General features: G+C 37.7%; 1 protein-coding gene and 1 pseudogene across 1 annotated transcript in view; both read left to right on the top strand.

The window, feature by feature from the left end:
* The window catches only part of LOC132150315 (zinc finger protein 271-like), a 96,257-nt gene that overhangs the window by 4,777 nt on the left and 77,116 nt on the right, over positions 1 to 14,364 (top strand). The gene's annotated exons all lie outside the window — the stretch shown is intronic.
* On the top strand, positions 1,187 to 2,949 carry LOC132149519 (zinc finger protein 271-like; annotated as a pseudogene).

The following is a 14,364-nucleotide window of genomic DNA, read 5'->3' as shown; positions in this document are numbered from 1 at the left end:
TTGTTATTTTCATCTGAAAGAACTTCTTTTTTCAGTAAGCTAGGCCCTATGTGTTCAGTAAGCTTGTTTCAGTAAGCTATGTGTTTTCAAGGTTTCAAGGTTTTATTGAATGCTATCTCTTATACAAGTGCAAAGTAATGCATTCTTAGTCAGTCTTTTATTTTGTAATTTTAAGAGCAATAAACATATATTGCAATGTTAAGGAATTCATGTTTTTTTCATTCAGATATGTAAATCAACATGTATAAATTGTTAGTACTCAATTAATGGGGAGATAATCGAAATCAAATCGGCCCGAAAAATTAATCGCTAGATCAATCGATGCATCGAAAAAATAATCGCTAGATTAATCGTTCAAAAAATAATCGTTTATCCCAGCCCTAGTTGTAAGAAAAGCATCCATATTTTAAATGATATAAACACTTTTTTTCCTCACTTCTCCTGACTGTCATATATTCAAGCCGTTCTGGGCAGATGACGTAGGACACACATGCACTTTTGATTATTGACGAACATGGAAGCGTGGATGAGAGACACCAAAACAAATCGCTGGTCACTAATTAGAAGCATTAGCCTAATTAGGAGGATTTCAATCTAAGCCAAGAAGAGACTGGTTTTCCTTTGCTAAAGTAAGGAAACTTTGTTCTTGTAAACAATATTTGTGAGACTCTCATATCTCAGAGGCATGTGCTCGATGCCTACGTCCTATGTCCACCTCCAGAACGGCTTGCACATATTAGGCTACGTTCACACTGCAGGGCTTAATGCTCAATTCCGATTTTTTGAAAAAAATAGATTTTTTTGCAAGGCCGTTCACATTTCCAATTAAATGCGATCTTTTGTGATGTCCTGTGTGAACGTTAAATGATGCGACTTATACTCAGGTGCGACTTATAGTCCGAAAAATACGGTAAATATATACATTTTACTAGGTCTATGATGGTGGTAAAGTGGTTAAAATCTGCCACCATCACAGCCCTAGTAAAATTTATATATTTCTTGTTTTATACAGCTTAAAGACCCTGGGGTCAAACTGACCGAAAAGAGCAATAATACTTAAAAATGTTTACCGGGTCTCCCTATTAAATTAGTAAAACACAAAATACAGTAACATTACAGTAGACAAGACAGTAAATCTAAAGCAAGAAAAGTAAATTGTGTAATTTACAGATGTTCTCTCAGCTTTCAACAGTGTACCAAAAATAAATAATTTTTACTTTTATTTCAGAGCTCATTGAAGAAATAGAGGAAAATGAAGAATCAAGTGAAATTGAAGAGAAAAATCTTGTTAAAACTGGTGGAAAACCTTTGATTTGCTCTCAAACCAAACAGAAAGATTTAAAGAAAAAAAATAAGAAATCTTTCACCTGCACTCAGTGTGGAAAGAGTTTCACACATAAATCAAGTCTTAAGTGTCACATGAGAGTTCATACTGGAGAGAAACCATTCGCTTGCAATCAATGTGGGAAGAGTTTCACACAATCATCAAACCTAAAGAATCACATGAACATCCACACTGGAGAGAAGCAGCACGCATGTGATCAATGTGGTAAAATGTTTTTATGGGCTTCACTTCTGAAGAAACACTTGAAAGTTCATGCAAAGGAGAAACCACATCCATGTAATTTGTGTGGTAAGAGTTTTTTGCATCTACAAAGTTTAAAAGAACATCAGGAAATACATAATGGTGTGAGAGAGTACGTGTGCTTTGGGTGTGAAAAAACTTTTAGTAAAGCAAGCAGATTAAAACTGCATGAGAGGATTCACACTGGAGAGAAACCTTATGAGTGTTCACACTGTGACAAGAGATTCAGTGGTTCATCAAGTCTGAAAACACATGAGAGGATCCACAGTGGAGAGAAACCTTATAAGTGTTCACACTGTGACAAGAGATTCAGTGGTTCATCAAATCTGAAAACACATGAGAGGTTCCACACTGGAGAGAAACCTTACAAGTGTTCACACTGTGACAAGAGATTCAGTGATTCATCAAGTTTGAAAACACATGAGAGGTTCCACACTGGAGAGAAACCTTACAAGTGTTCACACTGTGACAAGAGATTCAGTCGTTCATCAAATCTGAAAACACATGAGAGGTTCCACACTGGAGAGAAACCTTACAAGTGTTCACACTGTGACAAAAGATTCAATAATTTATCAAGTCTGAAAACACATGAGAGGATTCACACTGGAGAGAAACCTTACAAGTGTTCACACTGTGACAAGGGATTCAGTCAGCCAGTTAATCTGAAAATACATGAGAGGATCCACACTGGAGAGAAACCTTACAAGTGTTCACACTGTGACAAGGGATTCAGTGTGTCATCGAGTCTGAAAACACATGAGAGGTTCCACACTGGAGAGAAACCTTACAAGTGTTCACACTGCGACAAGAGATTCAGTCGTTCATCAAATCTGAAAACACATGAGAGGTTCCACACTGGAGAGAAACCTTACAAGTGTTCACACTGTGAGAAGAGATTCAGTGATTTATCAAGTTTGAAAACACACGAGAGGTTCCACACTGGAGAGAAACCTTACAAGTGTTCACACTGTGACAAGAGATTCAATAATTTATCAAGTCTGAAAACACATGAGAGGATTCACACTGGAGAGAAACCTTACAAGTGTTCACACTGTGACAAGAGATTCAGTCAGCCAGTTAATCTGAAAATACATGAGAGGATCCACACTGGAGAGAAACCTTACAAGTGTTCACACTGTGACAGGAAATTTAGTCGTTCAATAAATTTGAAAACACACGAGAGGATTCACACTGGAGAGAAACCTTACAAGTGTTCACACTGTGACAGGAAATTTAGTCGTTCAATAAATCTGAAAACACACGAGAGGATTCACACTGTAGAGAAAGCACATCACCGCAATGTACCTGGGAAGCATTTCATTAAGTCATCTGTTACACACAGTCATACAAAAACCAATCATATTAAGGCCCTGTACACACAAAGATGCATTTATGAGTTTCGTCCAGATGGATCCGACATTGGGGGGAGTGAAAACGCAAAAGAAAAAAAAAAAAAACAGGTCCCAGAGTAGATAAATCTGAAAATGACACCTTTGGGTTTTGTGTACTGCCAATCCATATATTTTGTGAAACGATGTACCATATTTTCCGGACTATAAGTCGAACTTTTTTTCAGTTTGGCTGGTCCTGTGACTTATAGTCAGGTGCGACTTATTTATCAAAATTAATTTGACATGAACCGAGAGAAATGAACCAAGAGAAAACATTACCGTCTACAGCCGCGAGAGGGTGCTCTATGCTGCCAGAGATGCTGCACAGTGCTCCTGTATTCTACACTGAGCAGCATAGAGTGCCCTCTCGCGGCATTATACGGTAATGTTTTCTCTTGGTTCTAAATGAACGCGACTTATAGTCCAGTGCGACTTATATATGTTTTTTACCTCATCATGACGTATTTTTGGACTGATGCGACTTATACTCAGGTGCGACTTATAGTCCGAAAAATACGGTAGTCATCACCCCACGTCTTAACCATAGTCAGACACCGCTACATCATTTAACAACAATGGAAGACTACATGTTTGTGTTTATGCTGTAGAAACTACTCAGACAATTAGCTTGACTAAACTTAGTAGTAGAGCAGCACGATATTGGAAAAAAAAACTCCCATCACGGTAATGTTTCTCTGCGATGTATATTGCGATATGGAAAAATAAAATCACCGGATGACTTGAACAGCGCTATAAAAAAAATTCACGATTGGGGTGATTTTGTAGGTGAATAAATCAGAAAATAACCAGATTACAAACATAGATGAATATAATAGAAAAATTATACAAATGAAATTAAAAAGTGCTTTATTTTCTTAGGTAAGTCGAACTGTTACTGTCTGTTACAGTTAAGTCTAATACGTTACTGCTGCATTATATTGCTGACAGAATGCAGTGTTTATAATCTAGAGATTGTAAAGAGGATGTAGCACACGCACTGTCAAGTCAAGTGCCAGTGGATTACAGACTTGCTCCCGCGAGACCCGATGCAACAGAGAGCGACATGGTGGGACAAATGTGTGTACAGGACATCTATTGCACAAAAGCAAAATGAACTCATATAAAATATAAACGATTTACAGGTGCAAGTGTATGCAGAGCTTCTTTTTAGGCTATACACAAATCCGGCGAAACATGGGTCTTAACGCAATTACAATCGGCAAGTCGGTCGGACTAAAAGGGGAAAAAAATTATTAATTGGGTCAGTCCTAAATTGACAGGGTCGGTCGGGTTATGGCAAACAAGAATATTTTTAAGGATGGCCTAATAGTTTTTTGAAACTTGTGAAGCTTGTGAACATATTAGCAACACAGCTAGTAACGACAGCGTTCGGATTTATTGTCGTCATCAATTAATACACTTCTTAATTACATTACATATTTTTACATTATTACAGTATGTTGTCAAAAAATTACCTTTATCAGTAAGTTTTGGCCACTGCCTTTCATCATCTACCCAATGTTCGCTTTTTACCAGACATTTTCTTTACTGAGCAGGATTCTCTTTCATTGAATTGTTATTAGAGGGCACAGGCAAGTGTCACACCGTCAGACTTCGCAGGCATGCAGTAATGGCGGCAGGCAAGATGGCGGCGCCCATAGAGTTCCCGCCGGATTTGTGCATAACAGGGATTGATGGGAGATACTGATCCAAAAGCAAACCTTTTGTCATTAAAAGTTTAATTTCTTCCTTTAATATAGGCTAAGTTTGTCATTGTTGCTGTTTTCATTTAAAATAAATAAAACACTGAACCATAAATCAAGCATTTGTTTTACAAGGGGGAAAATACTTTATTTATTTTGGTTGCAATAGCCATCTTATTCGTTATTGTTAATAAAAGTAAGATCTTTAAATGCCTATGGGAATTTGTATCATTGTACTATTTTATTGCTAATGTCAGCTTTTAAGTCAAGTCACCTTTATTTATATAGCGCTTTAAACAAAACACATTGCTTCAAAGCAACTGAACAACATTCATTAGGAAAACAGTGTGTCAATAATGCCAAATGACAGTTAAAGGCAGTTCATCATTGAATTCAGTGATGTCATCTCTGTTCAGTTTAAATAGTGTCTGTGCATTTAGTTGCAATTAAGTCAACGATATCACTGTAGATGATGTGACCCCAACTAAGCAAGCAAGAGGCGACAGCGACAAGGAACCGAAACCTTGGGAGAAACCAGGTTCAGTTGGGGGGCCAGTTCTCCTCTGACCAGACGAAACCAGCAGTTTATTTCCAGCCTGCAGCAAAGTCAGATTGTGCAGAAGAATCATCTGTTTCCTGTGGTCTTATCCTTGTGGTCGTCTGAGACAAGGTCTTTACAGGGGATCTGTATCCGGGGCTTTAGTTGTCCTGGTCTCCGCTGTCTTTCAGGGCTGTGGAGGTCCTATCTAGGTGCTGATCCACCATCTGGTCTGGATATGTTCTAGATCCGGGTGACTGCAGTAACCCCTGATCTGGATACATACTGGATCTGGTGGCTACGGTGACCTCGGAATAAGAGAGAAACACACAAATATTAGTGTAGATGCCATTCTTCTAATGATGTAACAAGTACATCGGGTGTTATGGGAAGTGTTCCCGGTTCCGGTTTTCTAATTAATGCAGCCTAAAAATCCTTTAACGGATTTGGATATTAGAAGCATATTAGTATGTTATGTGTAAGCCAGGTTAAAGAGATGGGTCTTTAATCTAGATTTAAACTGCAAGAGTGTGTCAACAATGTTAGGTAGGTTATTCCAGAGTTTAGGCATCCAATAGGAAAAGGATCTGCCACCCACAGTTGATTTTGATATTCTAGGTATTATCAAATTGCCTGAGTTTTGAGAATGCAGCGGACGTAGAGGATTATAATGTAACAGGAGCTCATTCAAATACTGAGGTGCTAAATCATTCAGGGGTTTATAATAAGCAATATTTAAAAATCTATACAATGTTTGATAGGGAGCCAGTGCAGTGTTGACAGGACCGGGCTAATATGGTCATACTTCCTGGTTCTAGTAAGAACTCTTGCTGCTGCATTTTGGACTAGCTGTAGTTTGTTTACTAAGCCTGCAGGACAACCACCCAATAAAGCATTACAATAATCTAACCTTGAGGTCATAAATGCATGGATTAACATATCTGCATTTGACTTTGAGAGCACCGGCCATAATTTAGATATATTTTTGAGATGGAAAAATGCAGTTTTACAAATGCTGGAAACGTGGCTTTCTAAGGAAAGATTGCGATCAAATAGCACACCTAGGTTCCTAACTGATGACGAAGAATTGACAGAGCAGCCATCAAGTCTTAGACAGTGTTCTAGGTTATTACAAGTGGAGTTTTTAGGTCCTATAATTAACTCCTCTGTTTTTTCAGAATTTAGCAGTAAGAAATTACTCGTCATACAGTTTTTCTTATATCGACTATGCATTCCATTATTTTTTCAAATTGGTGTTTCACCGGGCCGCGAAGAAATATAGAGCTGAGTATCATCAGCATAACAGTGAAAGCTAACACCATGTTTCCTGATGATATCTCCCAAGGGTAACATATAAAGCGTGAAGAGTAGCGGCCCTAGTACTGAGGCTTGAGGTACTCCATACTGCACTTGTGATCGAATTGTTTTAATTAATAGTCTAATAATGAATCACAAATTACTATAGTTTTAAAGAAAGGGGAAATCAAAAGACTTTTAAATTTTTGTTACAATGCAGATAAAACATTTTCCTTATTCATATTGTTAATAAAAGTTCAAAGTTTAATATAAGAGAACTTGTTGTCCCACTGTTTTAGCCTGTTTTGTTAATAATAATAATAGGTTAATAATGAGCCACAAACTAAGTATTTGTTTGAAGTAAGGGGAAAATACAGATTCATTATGGATATTTTTATTGTGTGATAACTGATATTTGAGATATTGCGATGAACTGAGATGTCTTTTAGAGATTATGAATGCAGCGCTCTTTGCTGGCTTTCAACCAAACCATATAAACCATGCACACAGCAGCCGCTTGCTTTAGTTAAGAATAACTGTTCTGTGAATGTTGATGCTGTAGTTACAAACATATAATAAGTAAATAATATAGGCCTATATCTGCCTGCCAACTCTCTATTTAACAGCATTAACTTGCAAATTAAATACTCTTTCTTTCAGCAGACTGTTTTCCTGAAGCTGGAGCAGCTGCGGAGGGTTCCGCTTGGTCTTAAAGCCTTTTACAAATGTCAATTATTGAAGCTCTTTTTTTAATTGTGTGCATTTTGCTGATAATAATGAGAGAACTTGAGTTTAAATGTGAGGATGTTTTATTACCGTATTTTTCGGACTATAAGTCGCACCTGAGTATAAGTCGCATCAGTCCAAAAATACGTCCTGATGAGGAAAAAACATATATAAGTCGCACTGGGCTACCAGTCGCATTTATTTAGAAACAAGAGAAAACATTACCGTCTCCAGCCGCAAGAGGGAGCTCTATGTCTTCAGTGTAGACTACAGGAGCACTGAGCAGCATAGAGTGCCCTCTCGTGGCTGTAGACGGTAATGATTTCTCTTGGTTCATGTCTCTTAGTTCATTTCTCTTGGTTCATGTCAAATTAATTTTGATAAATAAGTCGCACCTGACTATAAGTCGCAGGACCAGCCAAACTATGAAAAAAAGTGCGACTTATAGTCCGGAAAATACGGTAATCAGTCCATTCTTTAGAGTTTCAAGGATTTAGCTAAATCGTGCAGGTTTAATTTATTCGTTTCTTGTTTTAGGCTAATTAGGCCTAAATAATGGGAACGAAATTATACAGTGCCTCATGTTTGACTAAAATAAAGGAAATAATTTATAAAACATGCAACAATTTCTTAATCCGTGTACAGACAAATATCTTTTTCCCAAAAAATCTTACTAAAATAGACTACCACTTTTAATGCTCTGATGCCACAATTTATTTAGAATATTTATATTAAATAAATAATACTGCACACCTAGTAAATGTGTCAAATCTAAAATATGGTGTAATTCTGTGTACCTTAGAGAAAATATAAGCACTGGCTCATTGGCTTGACATGTATCCTGCTTGAATTCATTCTAAGAAACACACAAATTCATAAGTAATATTTTATTTTTTATTTATTTATTACAGGGACAGTGCATATTAATAAACATTTCTGCCAATATGCCAGAGTTAGCCAGAAGGCTATTTTTCATCTGCAGTCCCAGGACAGATGTTAAAAGTCACCCTAAAAGACAGTAAGGCCTCTGCGAACGTCCCTCGGGGGACCCCTCAAGCCTCTGGGCATGCCACTACCTACATAGACCCTTTTAGAGGGTCAATACAGACAGACTGACTGATAGAGATGAATAAAACAGACAAGTAGACAAAGACAGGAAAGATTTAGAAATAGAGACTGAAAGACAGATATCAGATACAGATTGAAGAGATGAATAGAAATATCGATGGTGGGATAGATATGAATAGAGGTTGTGAGATTGAAAATGATGAAGTGATAGATGGGTGGATGATGATGATAGTGCCTTTGGGTTTTGAATATCAGGTGTATCTATAGGTTCAGAAAGGTGACGTTTGACAGGATCTGCAGGGAGAACAGAAAATGTTAATTAAGAAGTGTAGGCTAGATATTTTGATAAAAGATTTAAAATGAGTTCACCAATAGTGAGAGATTCCCATCTTCTTAAAAATGCTAGCTAACCTTATTCCACGTGCTTTAGTTTTTTTTTTTTAGTTTTTTTTTTTGCTGATAATGAGGAAACCATTGGTCGGCCTTTAATTTGTTGCCCTGACATGTAAACCATGTATGTCTAATGACAAAGAAAATGCATTTAATTATACAATTTAAGGAAAACGTGATCATTACATTCAAGACAAGTATCGTGACGTGGCTTACCTGAACAGTGGTTTGAGCGCAATGAGACAGAATCCGCGGCATAAAGCAATCAGCCAATAGCAAAGCGGAATGGTTCCGTCTCCATAGCAACAGATGCTGAGGATCATGGGTAATGGTGGTGCCCACTAATTAAATTAAATTATTTTTTTATTTTAATTAACATAACAATCCCCCGTTCTCACAATCGAAGGAGAATCAAATAAAACATGGTCATAACATCATATTGTTGAATTATCAAGTAACACGTGTTAATGTGTTGAAGATAGTAGCCAAAAGACGACTAGCCTACAGAATAATGTAGCCGCACTGGGTTGTACATAATAATTAACTCAAATGATATATAGGGAATTTTAATAATTAATCAGGAATATGATTAATATATATATCATATTACAGTTGCATTAAAATTATTGAAGATGAAAAATAGGTCAATTGTATATATTAATAACTCATCACAAGGCACTGTAATTTACTCATTAATATTTCAATATTCTATTCTTCATATCAATTATTGTGATATCTTTAACTAGAAATTAATGTAAATCAAACGTGGTTCGTCCAGCAAACGGCCGTAAGATTAACTTATTAATTCTCAGTAACGCTATCACTTCTTATAATTCCAGGACAAATAGTTTCTGGCCATGAAACCATTCTCCTGTCCTTATAAAATTTAGATTACTTAAAAGTAACATATAAGCTTTGTAGCTAAGATCGACATTTCATTGACTTCGTAACATGAGCAACTTAGACAGACAATCTGGAGTATATGGAATTTAATAATTGAACTAATAATACATCAACTACGATTTATACAGAGTAAATACGCGTACGACAATATAGACAGTAAACTTTGTACAAGACATAACGGAATCCAAATGAGGGGGAGAGAGAGAGAGAGGGAGAGAGGATGAATGAGAGAATAGGCGTGATCACGCGCTCACAGAATCACGCGGTCAGTTATGCAAACTCACAGACAGTAACCCTTGAAAGACAACAAGAATCAAATCATAGACAAACTTTAAGCAGCATTTAAATTTCCATAGAGAATGATACTTGCAAGTGTCTCTGTGTCTCTTTGTGTGCTGGAGCAGCGTGAGCGTGGTCCCGTAGCTAGGTGTGTTCTTTCTGTTTTCCGGGCTGCTGCGGAATCGCGCAATATTTGAAAGGTCCAACAAAGCAATGTTTTAGAATTCGTCGTCCTTGTGTGGAGAGACGAATAGTTGAATAAACTTAGTAAGGAAAACAAAACAAAAGAAACGCTCCCGGAGGAGCCATGAAAAGGCTGTCCTCTCAGCCGCCGTGCTGAGAGGGACGGCGATAGGAGAGCGGCCCAAGGCCGCGCAGAGGGACAAGCAGGGTCAGAGGAAAAGGGCAAGCGCGAAGAAGGTAAGAGTGGGAGGTGCTTCCTGGGTCAGTCCTTTATAGCTCGACTGGTTCACGCCTCTGTTCGCGTGAACAACCAATGAACGTCCGCGATCTGAAGCGGGAAAAAGTTCCTTTGTCTCTGGGGAAACACCCACTTCGAGTGAGTTATGGTACAGTCGAGTTCAGCAGTTTTATTCCAGCAAGTTGGTAATTCCAGAATAATACATTTTACTGTAATTTCCTTTATATAAGTGAGTCCGTCAAAGCATGACGATTAAACAGATACCAAAAATAACATATAAATGATCAAAACAAGAAGTTACATTCAAATGCAGAATTACACACATTTAAAGTTTGATTAACACACGATAAAACTGCAGATACTCCAATTTATATGGGGAACATCTAATGCACCAAAAAGCAATACTTACAATACATTTGGAATTCATTGAAAAAAGTAATAGTTTAGGATACATTGAGAAAAAGGTACCGGTGAACTAGCTTTTTCCTGTCCTGTTTCCCAGTGGTGTCATAAAGTTTTATGAGCTGGTCAGGGGTAGGGTTACAGAATCATGACTCTTATTTGAGAATATTAGAATTAGGATAAACACTTCCAATTAATAAGTTAGCACTTATACTCTTCACATAACAAGGATTAACCATTTATGCAACGCACAAACATACTCAAAATACATATTATTAAGGACTTACATGATGAGTGTAAGATAAAACATTTGTGGGTGTGTGTGTGTGTGTGTAAGTTGTAAGGAGAGTTCGTAATCTCTTTGAAGCTGGAATGTGTTGTCGGGCCGTGGGGGAAAAAAAAACGGGGGTTTCGTCTTTTTTTTTCTTTTGAGGCTCCCGCGAGTGTCTCTGGAGACTTTCTCTAAGGTGTAATAACGGTCACCCACGGCAGGATGTTGCAGACATCGCGGCGCCCCAAATGGTGAATTATGTTGGAAGATGTAGTAAAACTCAAAGTCCTGGTTTACTCACGTTCTGGTCTTTGAGTGCAGAATGTGTTAGAGAGTTAGGATTCATTAATATGGAACAGATGGCTGAAATACCATCAGCTCATTAGTGTTACAATAATAAAAACAAGGATAAAATGTCCTGCTTAAATGTTGAGTAATGTAGCGCTTAAAGTTTAAAAATGAATAACGAAGGAGAAAAAAATGCTCCCGAGTGGCAGAAAGAAAAACGTGGTGCAGACACAAAAAATGCTTCCTATTGAAATACATTAGATCGAAAGTCGTGCCGAGTGACACAAAAAAAAGTGAAATTCGTGTTCACGAACATGAATCAATAGATCAAATTTCGTGACCATGTCATGAACTTCCGTGAACAACGTATTTATGCATTTTCAAGCAAGCTTTCGTGTTTATGTGTTGAAAGAAAATTAGGATATCATTAAAAGAGAATCGCTGCGGGTCCTTAGGCAGTTTTAGCTGAAGTCTTCAATATAGATAAAAGTAAGGCTCATGGCTACTGTAGTCTACTGTTAGATTTGACACACCAAATAGATGGAAAAACTGCATTTCTCAGAAAAGAAATAGCAACATTTAAGGGTTGGCCGTAGCACAATGGTTAGCAGCATACAGAATATAAAGCAATAAAACAAGGATAAAATCTCCTGGTTAAATGTTGAGTAATATAGTGTTTAAAGTTTCAAAATAAATAACAAATAAGAAAAAAACAATGCTCCCACGGCAGAAAGAAAAATGTGAAGCAGACACGAAAAATGCTTCCTATTGAAATACATTAGATCGAAAGTTGTGCTTAGTGACATGGAAAAAAAGGGAATTTCGTGTTCACGAACACGAATCAATAGATTACATTTCATGACTTTGTCACAAACTGCTGTGAGATGCGTCAGTGTGTAGGGTCCCCTTTACACTGTCTCAATCACAAAATCACAATCACAAAATTCTATCAGTGCACTGAAACATTCGTTCCCTTAAAAGTCCCACAATGCACCATGTCTCACTATGTTCCTTTAAAGGAAGTTCCGAAGCACAAAATATGGATCACGTGTACAAACTCACCACACATGAAGTGTCCCAATGTGAAGTGAGCCTGGGTCCTTACTGCCTTACTAGTGCCTAAATTCATGTACATGATATACTGATTCATGACATAGGGAGGTAGGGAACTGATTGAGACACACGCTCAATGTCTGTCTTAAGATTTATCTTAAATATTAATATTTACAGAATACTCAACATATGTGTATTTCAGTGTTGTGTACAGTAATGTGAACAATTGTGAGTAACATATTACTATCCTCCCTTTAAATTATTAGATTTTTGCATTGTCCTACACTGCCTCCACCACAGATTTTTTTTTTTCCTGCCAACGTTTCAAGGCAAGTAATTTTCTTATACTTTGTTTGACGGTTTGGTTCACCAAAAAAGAGAACATTTGCTGTCACACATCAGACAACATATCTTTTTACTTGGAAGTAGAACCTTAAAAATGTATAATTCTGTTCCTTTGCCAATTCAAATAAAGTCATTGGTTACCATCTTTTTAATCATTTTCAAACAGAATGTACATGCGTTCACACACATCCCATATAGGTCTTTTAAAGATATGTGACGCACCATTTTTTATTTTAATTATGCACTTTGAGAAACCATGGTTGTGCATTGTTTGTATTTGACCATACCCTATTGCAAGCCATTCCACTAAACTTCAGCACAGATAGTGAGAAAAGAAATTGCTACAAAGAATATTGTGCCAGAAAGAAACATTTACCAGATCATCAGGAATTTCAAGGAGAGGAGTTCAACTACAGTGAAAAAGTCTTCAGGACGCCCCAAAGTGTCCAGCAAGTGTCTCCTCCTAAGGAGTCAGCTACAGAATCGTGTCACCACCAGTGCAGAGCTTGCTCAGTATTGGCAGCAGGTGGGTTAGAGTGCATCTGCACATACAGTGAGGTGAAGACTTTTGGACAACGGCCTGTTGTCAAGAAAGGCAACAATGATGTCACTTCTCTCTAAGAAAAACATTAAGGACAGACTGAAATTATTTTGCATATGTATTTATACATAATTGATTCATGCCACAGAGACCATTCCAAGCTCCATCATCATAGCGAAAGAAGTTGCAACCTGCTTCTCCATGTCACCTATGGAAGCTGCTCTATGTTCCTTCATTGCAGCCATAGAACCTGCATCAGTCATCAGGCTCAGCCATCACAACCACTGAGGACACTGCTATAGTAATGATACCTCCTGACCCTGCCAGGACTCACTATGCTTCTAAGTCTAGTTGGCGATTAAAGACCTGCCAACACTCCAGAGGTATTCCAAAGTTACGGACTGACATGAAGTATGCTTTGCTAGGACTCCACGGACAACTAACTGGCTGTCCTGTAGCCCCAGCTCAGTCAAGTCATCGCAATTTCCTGATCCATCACTATCCAATATGCACGCCTGGAACCAGGCATAAAAACATTCGCCACTCATTTGTCAATGTCTGGAGTCTGACTGGTCAAGTCAAGTCACCTTTATTTATATAGCGCTTTAAACAAAAAATATTGCGTCAAAGCAACTGAACAACATTAATCAGGAAAACAGTGTGTCAATAATGCAAAATGACAGTTAAAGGCAGTTCATCATTGAATTCAGTGATGTCATCATGCAGCTCAGTTCAGTTTAAATAGTATCTGTGCAATAATTTGCAATAAATTGCTATAAATGAAATGTCCCTAACTAAGCAAGCCAGAGGCGACAGCGAATCAAGACAGCTTACCTCCTCTTTTCACATGTTACAGATTTGTGTCTCGCCATTGTTCAGTCCCCTGTCACATCTTCTGATCCCCATCATTGAATCCCCTGATGTCATGTTAGTTACCTCTGTACAGTGGTGTGTGCTTCCTCTATCCTGCATTTCATGTCCACCAGCAAAATCAAGACCAAAAGTTATTCACAAGTCAACCAGCCCTTACCACTGTCATTCACTTACCTGAATTGATCACTAAACCTGTCTGAGTTAATCCATTCTCTTTCTTATGTGCCAACTCCTGACAGTTATGAAGTAGTCGACAGACAATGAATTAGCAATACTAATTTAATGGGGCAA

The sequence above is a fragment of the Carassius carassius genome, chromosome 1 (genome assembly GCF_963082965.1).
Source record: "Carassius carassius chromosome 1, fCarCar2.1, whole genome shotgun sequence".
Lineage (NCBI taxonomy): Eukaryota > Metazoa > Chordata > Actinopteri > Cypriniformes > Cyprinidae > Carassius > Carassius carassius.
Note: the sequence above shows the minus strand (reverse complement) of the source record. Positions and strands in the feature narration are given on the sequence as shown.